Source organism: Lissotriton vulgaris, chromosome 10, assembly GCF_964263255.1.
Source record: "Lissotriton vulgaris chromosome 10, aLisVul1.2, whole genome shotgun sequence".
In the NCBI taxonomy this organism is placed as follows: Eukaryota; Metazoa; Chordata; class Amphibia; order Caudata; family Salamandridae; genus Lissotriton; species Lissotriton vulgaris.
The window spans coordinates 912,943,660-912,962,057 of NC_141698.1; the positions used below are offsets into that span (position 1 = coordinate 912,943,660).

Sequence of the window (18,398 nt, forward strand, 5' to 3'; positions counted from 1 at the left end):
TAATCAGGGGGCCATAGGATAGCATGGGCTGGAACCTGGGTGCCCGAGGTTTCCAGCTCAATTATGCATCCCCTAACATATGTCATGTTTGGGATCAAACGGCTTGTCTCCTCAAACCTGACATGATTTACATGTCAAATTCGATGCGACATGCACCCAGGTGGCTACCTTAGAGGTTGCCCACCTAGTAGGTCCAGCCTTTTTGGTGCATGGCTGATAGCCTGCAGCTGCTGCCGCCAAGACAAGAAAATGACCACCTGGCAGGAGGTGTGAGCACTTCCAGGAGTCAGAATCATGAGCCTGCCAGGGAAAGACACGACACCGCCCTCCCTTGCAGGATGGCTAGTGAAGTAGCAAATCAAGGAGGGGAGCTTCAAAGCTTACACCGCTTCTGATATGCAACCAGGCTGCCTCCCAAAGAAGGAAACACCAGCCCCGCTGCCCGCAGGCACATTTAATCCCTAGCAGGTGGCCAAATTAGACAATCAAAGGGTGTACACCCCCAGAAGGCTAGCCACACTCCTAGGGTGGGCTACCTGGTCTGTACAGCTAAGGAAATGTGTCTGCCATGTTAAAGTGGCAGATAGAGGGTTCTGGGTTGAAAACGTAGCACCTCCTTCCGATGTGGTCACCTCAGGGACAGATTAGCCACTGGGGGTAGTAGTACATTGGCTACTTGCACCCATACTCCTAACACCCCTAAATCTATGATTTAAAGGGCACCCCTAGTTCCAGAACCTCAGATCTGATTCGATTCACAACGAAGGACAAAGAAGAGACCTGAGTCTATGACTCCAGGACTTGCACAAAGCAAAGGCATGATACCCTGTACCTGTCATAACCACCCTCAACTGCGACTCGTCCTTGAACAGAGACCAGTTCCAAAAGATAGAGGAACCCCTCGCGAGCCAAAGTCAACTCCAGAACTTCCTTGGACTGGAAGCACTAGTTCCCAGCAGCCCACAGGTAAAAGCATGCTCACAGAACTAAAGAACCACTGGCCATCTGGCCTGTCGAGGGAATGGCCAAAAGAAAATAGTCTAGTGCATTACTGTCCTGGCCTCCAGCCAGTTTCAAGTGGCTACCGTTTTCTCCAGGATGTCGAAGTAACTCCAAGCTGAGATTCTCGCTGCCAAGGTTTGTTGGTGGCCAGTCCGGCTCCCACTACCTTTGTTCGATGCTGTTCCTTGAGGGAACCAGACAGCATCTTCAGCTCGCCACATTGGTGGCCCCGTTGTTGAGTTTTTGCATCTGTTTTCTCACCAGCACTGTCTAAGTGGTAAATCCAGGAAACCAGGGGCTCCTGGATCAGCACCAGGGACAGCCAGGACAACTGTGCACCTGGGTCCAATGAGCCAGGTGAAATTCAACTGGCTGTTGTGGCCCGGTCCTGGTACCCACATCGCCTTAGCCCCCCCCCCCCCCCCCCCCGTGGTTTCCGCTGAACTCAACCTGCAAGTGACCGATAGTGTGTTTCTCTATTAACCTCAACATTAAAGTTTTGCAGTAGTGAACTGCGCTGATTTTTATCCTCTTAAAATCCATAACTCTGATTATACTCATCCAATTGTGTTTGTTTTGGTATCTACATTTATATAAAAATATGCTTTCTTGTTATTAGAACATGGTGTCATCTTTTTTTCAAGTCTTGTCAATTACTTATCATCCAAATTGGTACTCTGAAATGCAAAATGCATGTTCCTCTCATAAAACCTGACTGCTCTGTGCCACTCTACCAGGACTGAACTAGAGATTTATTAGTGTGAATTCAAGGAACCTATTTTGGGGTATTGTGGGAGTATTGCATAGAGAAGCCTAAACAGTCTCACTAAATAATACTCCACTACCCTACAGTATGCCATTCAGCACACATTCCTATACATAGATATCCACACAGGAAACCGGCATGTGAGATGTGTTTTTATGTTGAGCACACATTACAATAGGTAAATCAGATTATAAACATTCTGATCACTTGTTTGTGCTTGTTTTCACTTGGTGTTAGGATTTGGTACTAAGCCAGATCATGTTACTTTGTAGTTGGTCTGTATTTGCACCAAAACGTATGGTTTTGTGCTGTTCTTTATGAGACATGACCCTTTCAGTACATTCACAGAGGATTGGCACAAAGCAGGTTTGGGGCTGCGCAAGAGGCACCTTTCAGCAGAGACTTTGCGAGGGAAAGTTGTTTGTTGCTGGTTTCACTCCTTTGAGTTGCACTAACACTTGTGCACGCATTTAGGAATCCTGTGCCTATGAGTTAATGGGGTGGTAAGGAAAATGCTTACTAGAGTAATGGCAGCTTCATGAATCTAGAGGCAAGGAGTGGAACTGAGAGACACTTTTATTATGTCTACCTGGGTCACAACCTTTACAGCCACATAACAATATCCCGGCTAGTGACCATGAAAAATAGTTAACTTAGTGGGAAGGTCTTGCGGTTTGCACTCAGCAATAAAAAAAACAAGTAAAATCAATTAAAACGAGCGCAAATGTATTGTGTCCTGTGTGGTTTATTGGTTTCTTTTGTAAATGACAATATTAGGGAAGACCCAAGAGCAAGATCTAGCAACCAAGAACATGAGAATGAAATGTCCCCATTAACATGCACTACAGAGGCCATTTTCAGAGGGAGTTAGCTTGATTATTATAATTTTGCTTTAAAAGAATCAGAAACCCCTGCCTTAATCAATCGTATTAGCTTGCAGAAATTATGGACACAGATTGGTACATTGGTAAAAGGCAAGGACTGGGATAAGGAAGGGATAAGGATATAATGTATCGATTTCATACTGTTAAAAACGTTCCCTTGGAATCTATGGCTTCCTTGTCACAGTCTTCCATTCCCTGCCCCGGGGTGACCTTGAATATTCTTATATGCCATATTTCTTGGCATAAACCAGCAATGGTGGAGCCAGCCAAACCTTCTCTATGAACAGTATAGAAATCCAGAAGAAAGCGCGGATGTGGAAGATATTCTGCAGGAGTTAATCATGTATTTTTAATAGAATGGGCAAAGGGAGAGTCTCTTTTCCACACACAAGGACTGTGAGGACAAAAATAAGAGTCCTTGAATCTAAGAGTGGCAAAAACACAAATTCATTAAGCCAATGTACTTTTAAAATACTTTCACATTAATGTATGTATGCTACCTACTGTTGTTTATTTAAATGCATCAGAGAAACGTCAGGTTTGAAGTCGGTGTATTGGTTGTTGCGGTGTATCTACATTTACATGTGCGCTTATCTTCCTCTACGGGTGGATTACGCTGTGTTTAACCACGTCGTGCATTCCATAGTATTAACATCCATGAAACCGGAATGGCCAGTTGTTCAAGTTTCCAGAGCCTTTGCCAATTGTGTGCCTAATGGCGAGATTGAACAGCGCTGTCTGGGAAGCAGCCTGCATTTACAGCCTTCACCTTTTATTTTAACAGGGCTATTATGAAAGGAAACACTTGAGAACAGGAGTAATTTCCCTTTACAGACAGGTTGTTTAGCCGAAACTGCAGTCTCCTCTTAGTTTCAAGTGAAAACTTGTGCAAGCTGCAGAGGACCATGGGAAATGTAGTTCCTTATTTCTCTTGCACAGGTATTTTAGTTGTTGTCGGACTTGAAATCCCGAGTATCATTGCAGAAAGGTGTGTTTCGGCATGCCACGGGCAGAAAGGTGTGCCAAAGATAAACTCGCTCTGCTTGACTGTGCAGTCAACTTCCTATTGCTTCAAGAAGGCAGGAGCAGCTCAGAGGCAGGATGCGAGTTACAGAGATGCCCTAACGTGTTTGCTTCGTGACTAAACCTGTTTCACAATCGTAAGTTTGTTTGAAATATTTTATGTATTGCTGTGATATTTTTAAATACGATTCGGCTTCTTGCTTTAAAGTAAATACAATGTTATCTAAAAGGTAGAATATACGCATTATTCTGATAGTATTTGCTTCCTGTTGGGTAACTGCTGCAGCAGGATGTGTTTGTGTGGCTTTCGGCCATTTCAGGTAATCTCACGGATTTCGACCGCGCGCCTCGGGAACTTGTCCCACGCTCCCGTGCACATCACCTTTCTAAGCAGTGCAAGGACACATTGCCGAACAGTACATGTGCTGCAAAGGTTGTAGGGGTTAGCGAAGACCTAAAGGGTGTTTTTGCATGTATATTAATATAGTTGGCTCCTGAACTTTGGAGGATCACAATGGGGAAATCTACGTTGAATTACACATTGTGGTACTTGCCATATGTCCAGCTGTGGTGTAAGTAATAGCACTTAAGGGAAACAATCAGTCATGGAGTTTATCCACTTTAAGTTATTATGAAAGAAAATGTGACATCTGAAATTTTGTAGATTCGTGAATGAAAAGCACTGGTGTACTGGTCGGATTAGGAGCAATTATTGTTACTTTAAAATACATTATAATTAGGGATATCAGTATATATATATATATATATATATATATATGATTTATGAAAATGGGATATAGCTGCCATAGGGCTGCATGCCAAAAGTGTAACATTTTCCAGCCCTGGCTTTTTAGATGCCTGTGCTTTACCAGCTAAGATTTGAGGCAAGACCAGTTTTAACCATTTTGGGGAATTAGGCACAGCTTTTTGGTCCTTGCAACTTTAGTGTTCATCGAGGGGTGGACCAACCTCTCACCATTTTGTGGACTCTGTGGTGAAGGCAGTTCGCATTAGTCAAATAAATCTATTTAACAGTGTAACACATCTGGCTACACAACGAGGTCTAGGAATCAAATAATAAAGTTAAGAAGTTTTATTACATGTTGTTATTACTTTTTCTACCCCAGCTCACTAATTGCCGCAATGTAATATGTTTTTGATCTGTACTCTCTTTATTATCTAATGCTATGTCGAATTGCATTATGATATCAATATCTCTTTCAAATAAAAATACAAATATTTGAACACAAAAAAAGAACTTTTATTACAAGTTAACAGTCAGATTAATGTATATGAATCTCAGTATCATGCTGTAGAGCTACAGGATAACAACAGGATAGCCAAATCTCCTAAAGAAGTTCAGGCACATCACCATGAGACATTCAAGGAGTTCAGTTACAGAAATACAAAGAATTAACAGCCGAGTCTGATGCTCAGTGAAGAGTCTCCGATCCTCTCTCCTAAACATGAGTAGTGTCTAAAGTCAACTAATTTAGGGTCTAAACTACCAAGGGGATAAAGTCTAAAAAGTTCTCAAAAAGTTGTGAAAACGCAGAAAAAAGGGTAATAATATGCAAAAAGCTGTCTGCATTTCAGAACCTCTGTCAAGAGTCTTATTGGGAAAGGAAAATAAGTTTTAGCTTAAGCCACCCAGCATAGAGTCAAAGCGAAACCGCATGAATCTTCTGAGTAACACCCCTTCCTCGCATCATCATGGGCTCCATTGCCCTTTCAATTCTTATGGTCTGAACTGCAACATGAGCAAGTTCTCCCAGACTAGTCCTGTGAATCATATCGACCTCAGACACCTGCAACTCCTCGATACATTATTGAGTAGGGATTGTCAGTTAACCCTGGCTCTCTATGTTGTTTGACAAGGCGCTCTTATCAGGCGCGCTATAAAATATACGGTGTTACATCTATCCTGAAACTAACAAACCATGTGAACGCACCTGCAAGAAAAAAGACATGCAAGCAGAAATAGAAAGGCAGTATTTTATGAAGAAAGAAATACAGGTTTCCTCATGTCAAGCTTAAATGTAGTATTCAATTGTGCACATTTAATTGGTGTGATATTAACACATATAACTACGAATAAATGAAATATGTTAGCACATAAATTCAACATTAGATTCATGTTGCAGTTTAAGTAAGAGCAATGCAACTAGGAATACAAGCATAAATGTGAATGCAAACTACATTACAAATGCAAATCTAAAAACATTAGTACACATGTTTACATAAATCTTTCTAGTTTCTGATGTAATACATTTTAATAGTGTAAGGATCATCTTATCCAATCTCGAAAGACTACATTTCATTTTAATAAGGTTAAGGCACACAGTGTATATGTATCTCTAGCAGTGAATGCACTTCAGTACTGAGTTCAAGTGCAACACTTACATTAATAAAGTTGGGACGTACTGCGTATGTAGTGCTATGTGCATGTATATATAACGTATTTGTGATGTGTAAGATGGAGCCCAAATTACGTCGCTACGCTATCAACATAGATTTAATCTTGGAACAGGAAAACAATAATAAAAAAAGCAATTCCAAGATGACTCCTATGTTTAGAATGACTTGGCGAGTGGTACAGCAGCACCGGGAAGTAAAAACTGACAAGGCATCTGAAAAACAGTGGCCGCTGTAATTAAAAAAACACTTGGTTTCTACACCATATACTTTGTAAATGTTTTAGTTAGTCAAATTCCCCCCCCCCCCCCCCCCCCCACTGGGCAGCGTGTAGACTGCTAAAAAGTATCTCAACCATTCCACTGGAGAATTTGGTCATGCATAATAATGGAGGAGAAAGTACACCCAAAATCAGGCAGTAAAAAAAATTGTGAGCGAGAAATGTTTCATTGGAGAGCTGTGCTTGCTAATGTTTCTAGCCACTGGATGAACATTTCCATTCATAAGAAGCTAATGTTCCAAGGAGGCTGAACCAAAGAATCCCTACAGAATAAATAGAACACAATATGTTTGCCATGAATAGCGCATTCATCATTTGCAACACACCTAAAAATAAGTCTTGGTAAACACACCGACCCTTTAAATATAATACAATTGTTTATACCATTCGCTGTTACTTAGGACATTCATACATATTCACTGACCCCAAAATTGTTTTTTTTTCTGATATCCCGCAGCCAATGCACATCACTAGAAGTTGTTCCTCTATCTAGCTAAGTTACCTTTCATTATTTTTTAGGTCTTGGCTAGGAATTTCTTTGGCTGTTTGTGCTGCTTATTCTAATACCAAAAAATAATAAAACAAAATGACAATACTGCCAACTGTAGTGGACTGCAGGCCAGGCACAGGAACCGGTTTGGCCACTGGGAGTTGTCCTCTTATGTCCTTGATGCGGGTCTGTGTGGTGTTTCTTTGCAAAAGCTTTGTGCAGCTCACAATCATTTCGAAGGAAGCTTGCAACTGTGTGGCAAAGTTTTAGGTTGCTATACATCAGTTTGGATCAAGCTTGCAGCTGTGCACCAAGGCATTTGCTGCCTTTGGTGACCGTTATGATGCAGCTTGAGCAATGTGGCGAAGCTTTGTGAGGCTTTTCACCGGATTTGCTGGAACCTGCAGTTAGGCAAGGAGGAGTTATCTCTGATGCCTTTCAAAGGTTCAGAACTGGGGGACACCTCTTTGGGACACATGCTTACTCCAGCAGATGCCAGCAGGACTCCATCAGGTCCAGGTAGGTCCAGTTCAGCAGTTCAGCTGGGCAGCTGCAGGGAGGCCTCTGGAGCTTGTTTTGTACCTTTAGCACACACAAGAGATCAACCAACTGACTCTTGAAGTCACTCTGGGTAGCCTGGGCTAGAGGTTATCAGGGCCAGTTATTGTTCTCAGACAGCAAGACAGCCCTTCAGCAGGAAGGCTGTCCTCTGGCAGCAGGGAAGACCTTCTTCTGGAACTTCCACAGGTCCAGGATATTTTTGATGAATGGCTCTGGAGGTCCAATATGTATAGGTGGTGCCAGCCTTTGTAAGGGGGATTTCCTGCCTACCCCCCCATCTGGTTCTGGACAATTCTTCCCCTGTCAATGCTTCAAAGTGTCTGGGGGTGACAAAAGTCAGGCTGGCCTGGTGTCAGACTCATGTGTGTGTGTGTGGGGGGGGGGGGTGGGGGGTCAGAATCCTTTGAAGTACCAGTGGGACTGGTTGCAGATCCTCCCAGTGATCCTTACATGATATTCCATCATGTCCACACCTAAGCCCCCATTGTGTCACTATCTGGAAGGAATACACACACTCGAACCAAAGCGTCATAGACAGTCATGTGACCCAGGATGCACATTTATTTAGCATTCCATCCATAATTTGTTGCTGGATCATTTTTCACGAGACTGAAGCAACTAAAGCAACTAAAGCAACTTTGAAGCAAGCGTACTGCATTTACCAGAATGCAATGGGGTGTACTGTGCTGGGATGAGACACAGTGTGCTCCATCTCCCCTTGTGTTTAAACCACAAAGACCTCAGCATTGTGATATTGTTTATTTGGCTGTATATAGTTAACCTGTATCACTGGGATGGGACAGTTCTTCTGAGTATTATCATGCTAAACCTATGATGGTCCATTGGCAGTTTCTTGTCCCTTCTTCATTTTGTGCATGCCAGAACCTGTATGCCCAAGAGTTCTAGTCATTTCGCAGATTGGGTCTGCTATTAACTTCACACCAATCACCTGCTTGCTGAACTATAATCAGCAGCAGCAGTTCCATCTCTTCAATGGCCTCAACAGAATGAGATTGAGAGTTTGAACCACCTGAAAGTAGACACATGCACTAGATCACCAACATTCCTCAACTGAAGTCAAAAACATTAATTCACCCAAGTGCCTGTGGTTTCTGGAGTCAAAAATGCTCCCTTTGACCCCTGATGAAATAATACATTTGACCCTTTTTCTCACAGGGATCCATCAGCAAACTTCTCTGTGGGCAGTTAGTGGAAGCCACTGCAGGTCAACAGGGCTCCTACTGCATGTCATTCTTTCTGTTCCTGCCATTGCCCTCAGGGTATCAAAGTACCTGGGATGGATAGCATTCACTATATCTGCTGTCACTAGTCCACCATATCTTATTTAGAATGCTATGTGTTAGTGTGTCTTTATGTGGGAGTGTATTTAGTTTCTTTGTTTGTTTCCAATATTTGAACCTGATTGTCTGCGAAAGAATATTGCCTTTGCAGTAGTGTAACTGAGAGCGCCCATAGTAGATACATGTAAAACCGGCTTTTCAGATTGAATACTTTATTTTTCAAGTGCTGTTTTTAGTTACGCAAATGAGTTCCATATGTGGTTTCTATTGAATATTTAGGCTACGGTTGCTCATGAACATTGTAGTGAACTAGTTACAATCACTGTATATCCGCTTCTCCCCTTCTTCTTAGATTCGTCATATTAACAAATAGGGGCACAACCGCTGCTATGTGATTCCATACTCCATTTCCCTTGTCAACTTTAGTCTATAGTATTTCACTGACTTCTGTTTTTAACCAGAATCTACTTGAACACATTTTCTCACAACTCTGGCCAACTTTGGTCAACTTTGGTCATACCATGATTCTCCCCCCCAAAAAACTATCTGGTGGTTATCTCAATTCCAACTTCATACAAACTGTCACTGTGCCATATCAAAAGTTAGGATCTACACGTCTTTCGAATGCCTCTATTTTCACTTTGACTATTTCTGTGAGCATATGCGCATGTTTACCTTACACATCTTCCAGCTCAGTGCAAGACTGGCTTCCCTCACTTCAAAACTAGTGTACTGTTTGGCAAACCTAGTATTCACTAGGGTTTACTTCTTCTCCAGTACATTTCTATAACACAATACCTTTTTTGTTTGCTAAACTCAAACAATATATTTTCTTCCTATTCTCCTTGCAGGAAACATTCAAGAGGTTTCTTTATATCTACAAAACAATGCGCATGCCATCATCCAATTCAAAACATTTCATTACTCTTGAAGTGGGTATTTCGTGACTTTGAGTTTAAAAGAAAATCCACTATAAAGATTTTAAGCCTATGAAACTGAGCAATGTTTACACAGGCTCTATTGAAGAAGCTCTGCTTGCTATTTTAGACACTCCAGTGCTGTTTCCTATATGAATCCTTGCAGTCATGAAAACAAAAATGCTGCTAGCTCTTAACAAACGAATCCCCTTGCTCCACAAAACAAATTACAATTCAGACAGCCAGAGGATCAGTTGTTAATTCAATCAAGAGACTTGCAAGAGGATACAAAATGAATTTCCCTCAACATTAATTGGAACTAGTCAAATGAGCCACCATAGCGGAAAAAGCAGACATCCAAAGTTTGACCACCTATGCTGGGAATCCACCAATAAAAATGTTGGTAATTTGCAAGAGACTGGTATTATATCAAAGAGATTATCTGAGGTATTCCCTTTATAAACCAATGTATGAGACTTTATAAACTACCTTCACAATACAAAATCACCCACAAACAAATGGTGACATAAATATCACCCAAAAAGATCCAGGTCACAAATATTGACTTTAGATTTTTTTTATTGGAAGTCAGAAATATTGACAACAAAACATATAGAAAACCACAATATTGCCTTCAAATAGGTAAGTATACCCAATTCTGACTATTATACACCACACTAACTTTCAAACATGTATAACTTAAAAAAACAACAATTAAAATAAATATTCACTAGAAAAATATTGCAGGGAATTCACATTTTGGTAAGCCCTATATTTATGCAGGCTTTCTAGCTCTGTTATCTTTACCCATGCTAACCAGGGATAACGATCTTGTGCTCCTCCTCTGAAAATGATTACATTGATATACTCCTAATTGGCATGTTTAACTTACATATACCCCCCTAGTGTATGATACAAAGTGTTCCCAGGGTTTAAGTTAAATGTTACTAGTGGACTGCAGCACATATTGTGCCCTCCACTTGAATAACAATGTAAAACATGGCCCTAGGCCTACCAGTGTAGCCTGGCTGTACAGCAGGGTAAACCCTTTCAAAATAAACTCATTTTAGTGGTCACAATCTTCCTAATTACTAATTATAAGTCATATATATATATATATATCTTATAGTCCTTAGAATACATGGTATGTAAAAGTAGGACATGTAGAAATTTTATGTTAGCATGTCCTTACATTGACAGGCACTCAAAAGCTATTTTCACAGGCGTAGCTATTCTGTGCAGTAAACCTTTCCCGGGAAAGGTACTGGCTAAAAAAAATAATGAAATATCTTTTTTTTTTTTTTACATGATTACACATCAAATTCATTGGAAAAGTTGGATATGTCATGAAATTTAAAAAAGTTTTGAGTGTTACCTTTTACTTGTCTGAAGTTCCTGCAATCTAATTTTCATTGGCATTCCATCTTCTCTCAGTTAGTAATTAACATGTGAATGAGGTGTGAAATGCCTACCAGGAGCAAATGATAGGCTGACCTGAATGGACAGAGATGATTCCTCAGTACCTCACATTGAGCAGGATGGTAGATGTGTGCATCCATTTTGACATTACAGTGTCAAATCCTAATGGAGTGTCACACCCTGCTTGAGAGTTCTGGGGGTTAAATATAACACAGGGGCCCCTTGTAAGGAATAAAACAGGATGGCAGCACAGTCCATATGTATCCACTGTTTGGTTGCTGATTAACCATGACTTGACCTACCAAATGTCATTCTTTGGGTTTATTGTGGGTACAGTCGCTGTTTCAAACTGTAATTTAGTGTTAGATGTGAGAGAGGAGGCCACTAGGATTACGATACTATAATCCCCACATGCAAACCCCAGCACCCGGAGCACAAGTTCAGGGTAGCTAAAGATTTTTGCCATCTTGAAACTGCCCAAAGTGGCTGGTGTTAGCCCTGGGATTATATACCCTATTGGTTAGGGTGCTCCCATGGACTTTTCCACCAACTGGCTTGTACTAGGCATAATCTCCAGGCACCCAATTCAGAACACTCCTGGACTTGAGGAAGAATGGAAGGGACTAGACCTGATGTCAATGACCTAAGATAAGCCACAAAAAAACTGGACCTGCTTGTCAGTTGTTAGCTAGGCGTGGATGGTACTTGCCAATCCTATGACTAAAAATTCTGCTAGAAAAACAGACATTGTTGGTGAGCAGATTTGGAGTTTTCGTGGTCCTGTTGAGCACTCCATATAAAAAAGACTGTTCTCCACCTAAGACCTGGGAATTAACCAGGGTTCCCTGCTATTTTTCTGTGGGTGTATGTCTATATAAAATATCTTTCCATGCTGTAATTTCCTTGTCACGCAGTTGCGTCAGCACAACAAAAGGAGGATGAGAAGAATAAAGAGGGTGGAAAAATAGCAAGGTTTTATTGTAAATCTCAAACCTAAGCATCAAACTAAATAGTGACAGAAGCATATCACAATACACATTATTTAAAAAAATAACATTCGAAAATCGAAGAAAAATAAAACAGTAACACAATTTTAAAATTATCTATTGAATACCTAACCATTCATTTCATAATTTTCAAATTAGCATATTAAAATATTTTATAATCAAACAATAAATATTTAAAAAACATACTCCCCTACAAAAATAACAACATACAAAAAGACTAGTAAGTTATTTCAAAATATTTAACATTAAAATAATAATTTATTACACAAAACTCAATGAAATAATTAAAAAACAGTATTATATACAATTACATTTAACAAACTATCAGGTAGATTCATGAAGCATTTTTGCGAGCGCAAACGGTGCGAAACGCAAAATTCGGCCGTTTGCGCCCGCAAAAATGGCATTTGGAATTCATCAATGGGTCATGAAGTTGCAATTTGAAAAATCGTTAATAATTGCGATTTCTCAAATTGCGATCGCATTTAAGGAATCTCAATTAGAGATTCCTTAAATGCTATTCATGACGCTTGTAAAATGTGCGAATTCGCAATTTCTGGCCGCTGTTTACCGCGAAGTCGACTTGGCGGTAAATAGCGAAAACTTAGAAAAATGCACTTTAGTGCATTTTCATAAGTGGTATGTTACACACACACATGTCCTTTGGCGCAACATCAGGCTACATTTCCATTTCAGGGGTGCTACAGGGTGTCCTTTGGACACCCCTGGCACCCTTGAAATCGCATTCTTATTTGCGATTAGCAAATTGCTAATCGCAAATAAGGATTGACTCCCCATTCATTCCTATGGGCCTTTAGGGGAGTTATTCCTTGTTTGCGATTAGCAATTTGCTAATCGCAAATAAGGAGGCTGTAGGAATCGGAATTTATTTTGCAATTTCTACATGAATCCCGATTTGCGATTCCTTAATAATCGCTATTTAGGACTCGCAAATCTGGACATTGATGAATCTGTATGTATATGAAAGGTTTTAAAAAATGATATTTTTACCTTCTATTTTCTATTGCATGATATTTTGACAGCACCATATTTTTGACACAATATTTGTTTCTTGCCATATTTTTAAACAATATTTTCACAGAGTTCCTATAACGTCCTTTACCAAATAAAGCAATTGGATCTGTATTACTATCAGTATTTCTGTTCCTCTCCCACACAGAATGTTCATAGAAGTGTCATTGTTAACTGATATCCTAAAAGTTGACTTGATTTCCAAAACACGTTTAAAACTTTTGGTCCTCTTTTTAAAATGACTACATTCTGCATGGCATCTTTATTAAAAGTATATGACAATTAGCTGAGATTAATGTCTTCTTCTAATTACAAACTTCATGAAGTTGTATCCAGCCATTGGAGATGTCCAAGTAAGATCAATCTTTCAAAAGTCTGCTAAATCATTACAAATCCAAATGCAGATGCCAGTATCCTGACTTTCCTGAAGCCCATCTCAGGCTTTTTCAGCAATGTATTCAAAGTGGAAATGGTGGTTTGAACCAAACAGAATACCCATCTAAAAACTAAAAGTCTGCTTAGCAACTTTCATCCAGTTTCAGACAGTGACGTGGTGATAAGCGCACGACTTCTCTTCCCTGCTCTTATAGCCAAATTCATGTCCGGGCTCTCCTCCTGTAGAGCCTCTCAGAAACATTTGACAATTTAAACACAACATACTGAAACAAAAGTAAGGAAAAAAGTCATTCTTTTTGAAATCAAAATCTACTTCTATCTCCAAGTCATTGGAAGTAACAAAAATTTTCTTACATCTTTGACTATGTCACGATTCGTGGCTGTTGCTGCAAATATTCACAATAGGAAAGTGTGTTATTGATTGTGGTGCCTGTGAATTCACCACAAGGAATAAGTCTAGGAATGTTTCAAGGTAAAACTAAGGGTGGGCGTTACTCATGTAATTTGATGTAGATTATTTACGCAAAATTACGGCACAATTATGTGATATTACCCAGAATTACATAAAGAATGTGAGACTGCATTTTTTATTAATGCAAATTGCGCCCTTGTCTCCAAAATGAACCACAGGATGCACTTTGCACTAAGACAATAGTGTTAAATTCAACAGAACAGGAACAGCAAGAGCCAGCAGTCACTTGACCTTTGTTCTTGGCCTTTGTGGGTAGAGTTTTGTGCTCGAATTTACTCTACATTAAGCAAAACAGCATAATCTCGGAGTAACGCTAAACTGCCAAAATAACTGCAGTGTAATTACATTTTGCCCAATAATTTGAACCTGACATCAACCCCCCGGTGGCTACGGCACAGAGCTGATTGCCTTAACTTAGTAAACTGTGCAAAGTATTTAACAGCAACAAAACAGTTAAAAAATTAAAAACACAGCAGCATTAAAATTCCACAACAACGTTAGAAAAATAGAGAACAAATTAGTCAGCAAAATGACATCAAGATGATCAAATCCAATTAAGGGAACCGAAGATAAGAATTTTTAAAGATTTAAGATTAAAATGACCAAGAAGAAGTAAAGCACCAATCACTAGTCATTGTTGTTTTGCAGTTGACCGGGCCCTAGGCATGATTTCATGTCAATGGCGAAGGATCATGGAAAGGGGCGACCATTCGGTCCCCCCGAACGTATGGCGGAGTACCACAATCCCCCCGGGAAGCCATCTTGGGCGGGAGGCGAGTCTCGGCTGGTATGCCCGAAGCGGCGTAGCCGGGGCGCGCTCTTTTCCCGCCCTGGAGTGGGCTGGCCTACACACTGACGCGGCCGGCCACGCCCTTTGGGGCAGGCAGGGGCGGGTTTACGCCCGCCCTGAAGACGGATAAAAGGAGCAAAAAGCCAAGAAAGCATCCTCTTGTTCCTGTGCTCTAAAGCTGCACCTCCTCGCTGCACGTGAGCTCGAGACGGAACGAAGAGCCAATTTTGAGCGTGGTAATCTTTCTTTTGTCTTACAGATACTCTGTCGGAGAATGCCTAAGAAAGTCGGAAAGCGAATGACTACCGACCAGATGCTGCGTATACTCATGAAAGAAGTGACCGATCTGAAGAAACGGATGGCGGATAGAGACGGGGAAGGGGGACCGAAACGACCTTTGGCAGGAGCAGCTCCGGGAGGAAAAGGCAAGAGGCCCAGAAGAGGAGCAGCTGGGGGGGACATCCCGGTTCCCTGTGCCCCACTCGAAGAGCCAACTCCGGTGCCGGCAGAGGGGAATCCGAATCCCGTGGTGATCACCCCCGTGTCCGGGGGGGATATGCCGCCCGAGCTGGCAGCACAATTAGCAGCGTGGTTGGGTAAAGAAAGCGAGGGCGCCATGGCTGACGACGCACGGGTGTTGATGAAGCAACTGCGTGAAACGAGGGAGGCGGCGAAGGCATCATCGCCAGTTATCACGCCGGCTGCGGCAGTAGAAAAACCACCAGGAACAGGTCCAGCCGCAGATACAGCTTCCGGTTCAGGTAAGCGGCCATTGCCGATTGCGAGGGATGAGTCTGCACCTTCACGAAGGGAAAAGTTGGGTCAACATGTCCCTCTGGCTATTAAGGAGAAGATATGGGCAAATGAGTATATAAACATCTTCTCGTTGCTTACCGATCATTATGAGATGGAGCATGTTAAGAGCCAAAAGGAGCTCATGCATCCGAGTGTTTGGCGCGCAAAGATGGCCGCCTTTAAAGTTGATGAAAACATTGGCACTTGGGGGAAGGCGTGGGGAATTTTTACCTCCATCATGGGCGAACGTAGACCCGAGTTGCTGTCCGAATTGCCGATATACCAGACACGGATCATGGAATATTCCGTATCATATGGGGGCAATCAGTGGTTCTGTTACGATAATATTTTTAGAAAAGCAAAGGAACACGATAAAAACTTAACTTGGGATTGTTACGATTCTGTTTCATGGTCAAAAATGGAGAGTACTGGTATGTTAAAAGTACCATTAGTAGGGAGTAGCGGGGGTGAATCCTCCCACCAATATGCCGGGACCCCCTTTCGATCAGGTACAGGTAACGAATACAACTCGAGGCCGAACGGCAACACAGGTAAAAGGGGGATTTGTTGGAACTTCAACAGAGGTAAATGTACGAGGCCCCAGGGGTCATGTAAATTCCGTCACGAATGTGGAGGGTGTGGGCAGCCATCCCATCCGGAGTCCATGTGCAGAGCCAAAACGGGTGATAACGGGGGGAGAGGAGGCGCCAGACAGGTCTAAAATAGTCCGAGGGGCGCCTTTACCTACTCCGGTTGATACCATGGCAATGATTCCTTGGCTCAGCGAATATCCGGATCACGCTTCCGCTGGGGTGTTGAGGAACGGGTTTTCATATGGTTTCCGCATCCCAGTGGGGGAGTTTCGGGGTGTAAGAAAATGTAAAAATCAAATATCGGTCTTGCAACATACGACCGTGGTACAGGAAAAGATTGGGAAAGAGGTTACTCGAGGTCGAGTCGCCGGTCCATTTGATGAGCCACCGTGTGCTAACTTTGTTTGTTCTCCTTTGGGGGTGGTCCCTAAGAAGGACCCGGGTGAGTTCCGACTGATACATAATTTATCAGCCCCACGTGGTCTGTCCGTAAATGATGCAATAGACCCGGATGTGTGTTCGGTGCGGTACGCATCTTTCGATGAGGCCGTGGCCATGTTGAATCGCCTAGGGCCCGGGGCGCTGATGGCAAAGTCAGATATTGAGTCAGCGTTCCGGTTGCTCCCGGTACACCCAGACGATCAGCGTCTCCTTGGTTTCATGTTTCAGGGTCAGTATTACATGGATAGATGTATGCCAATGGGTTGCTCTATTTCTTGTGCATATTTTGAACAGTTCAGTTGTTTTCTGCAATGGGTCTTCACAAAGAAGACGGGTTTACAGCATGTCATGCATTATCTCGATGATTTTTTGTTTCTGGGGGCGGCCGGGGGTCCGGAATGTGGACAGGCTTTGAATGAATTTTGTACTTTAATGAAGCATTTCGGTGTGCCATTGGCACCAGGTAAGACTGTGGGTCCCTCGACTTGCCTCGAGTTCCTGGGGATCGAACTCGACTCTGTGGAAGGTTGTTTTAGATTACCTAAAGAGAAGGTGATAAGATTCAGGGCTGCCCTGGAAGCTTGTATTAGCGAGTCCAAGGTCAGGCTGCATCAGTTGCAACAATTGGTGGGACAGCTGAATTTTGCCCTGAGAGTCATGCCGATGGCCCGCCCCTTTTCCCGCTCGATCGCTCAAGCCATGGTCGGCCTGAAGGAGGGTCATCATCGCACACGGTTATCGGCAGAGGTTCGTCAGGACATGCGCATTTGGTTGGCATTTCTGGCGGATTTCAATGGTCGAATTGTCTGGAACAAACCGGCGGTGTCCTCCGAGGAGCTGGGGCTGTGGACAGATTCGGCAGGGAGCACTGGTTTTGGTGCCATATTCGGCACACGATGGTCGGCTCAAAAATGGCCGTTATGGTGGCATGAGTGTGGACTGACAAGTAACATTGCCTTTTTGGAACTTTTTCCCATTCTTGTGGCCCTGAAAACTTGGCCCGAAGGGTTCAGAGATCACTCTGTGGTGTTTTGGTCTGATAACATGACCGTGGTTGAGTGTATCAACAGCCAGGCAGCACGATGCAAATGGATTCTGAGATTGCTCAAAGAAATTGTGTTATTGTGTATGCAGTTGAACGTACTATTCAAAGCAAGACATGTGCCAGGGGTAATGAATAAAGCGGCTGATGCGCTTTCTCGTTTTCGTATGCAGGCCTTCTGGGGTTTTCTGCCCACAGCGGACCCGGTGGCGGCACCCTTCCCCGAAGCTCTCTGGTCTCTCGGTGCCCCGAATTACAGAACCTCGTGGGAGAGAGTTTAGCTCCCAGGACGAGGAAGGCATACCAAGGGGCGTTCCGATCCTACTGGGCCTTTGTGGGGGATGCTAGGAGGGAGCTTTGGGGCCAGGAAGAACTAGTAGTGGATTTTCTGCTGTCCTTACATCAGGCAGGCAAATCAGTGGCTACGGCCCAGAGGCATCGGGCCGCCATTTCCTTTATGGCAAGGGCTCATGGGATCCAGGACCCGACTGCGTCTTTCGTTGTGCAAAAAGCGCTACGTGGGTGGCAACGCCTTGAGGGTCGCAGAGTAGATGAAAGGCGCCCGATAGGTCTGGATAGGTTGGCTTTGTTGTTATCTGTACTTCCTGCAACGTGTTCATCCCAGTATGAAGCAGTGTTATTCCGAGCCGCTTTTGTGCTAGCATTCCATGGGGCTATGCGGGTAAGCGAACTAGTGGCAAGGAACAAGCAGGATACCATGGGGGGACTGTGCCGAGAGCACGTTCAGGTCAGGGGGGAGACAATGACTGTC

At 42.7% G+C, this 18,398-nt stretch overlaps 1 protein-coding gene across 1 annotated transcript in view; it reads left to right on the forward strand.

Annotated features, from left to right (window-relative positions):
* Positions 1-3,657: 3,657 nt before the first annotated feature.
* Positions 3,658-18,398, forward strand: part of MACC1 (MET transcriptional regulator MACC1) — a 132,244-nt gene continuing 117,503 nt past the window's right edge. Inside the window, exon 1 of the mRNA XM_086941885.1 lies at positions 3,658-3,812. The gene's annotated coding sequence lies outside the window, so the exon portion shown is untranslated. The remainder of the gene's footprint in view (positions 3,813-18,398) is intronic.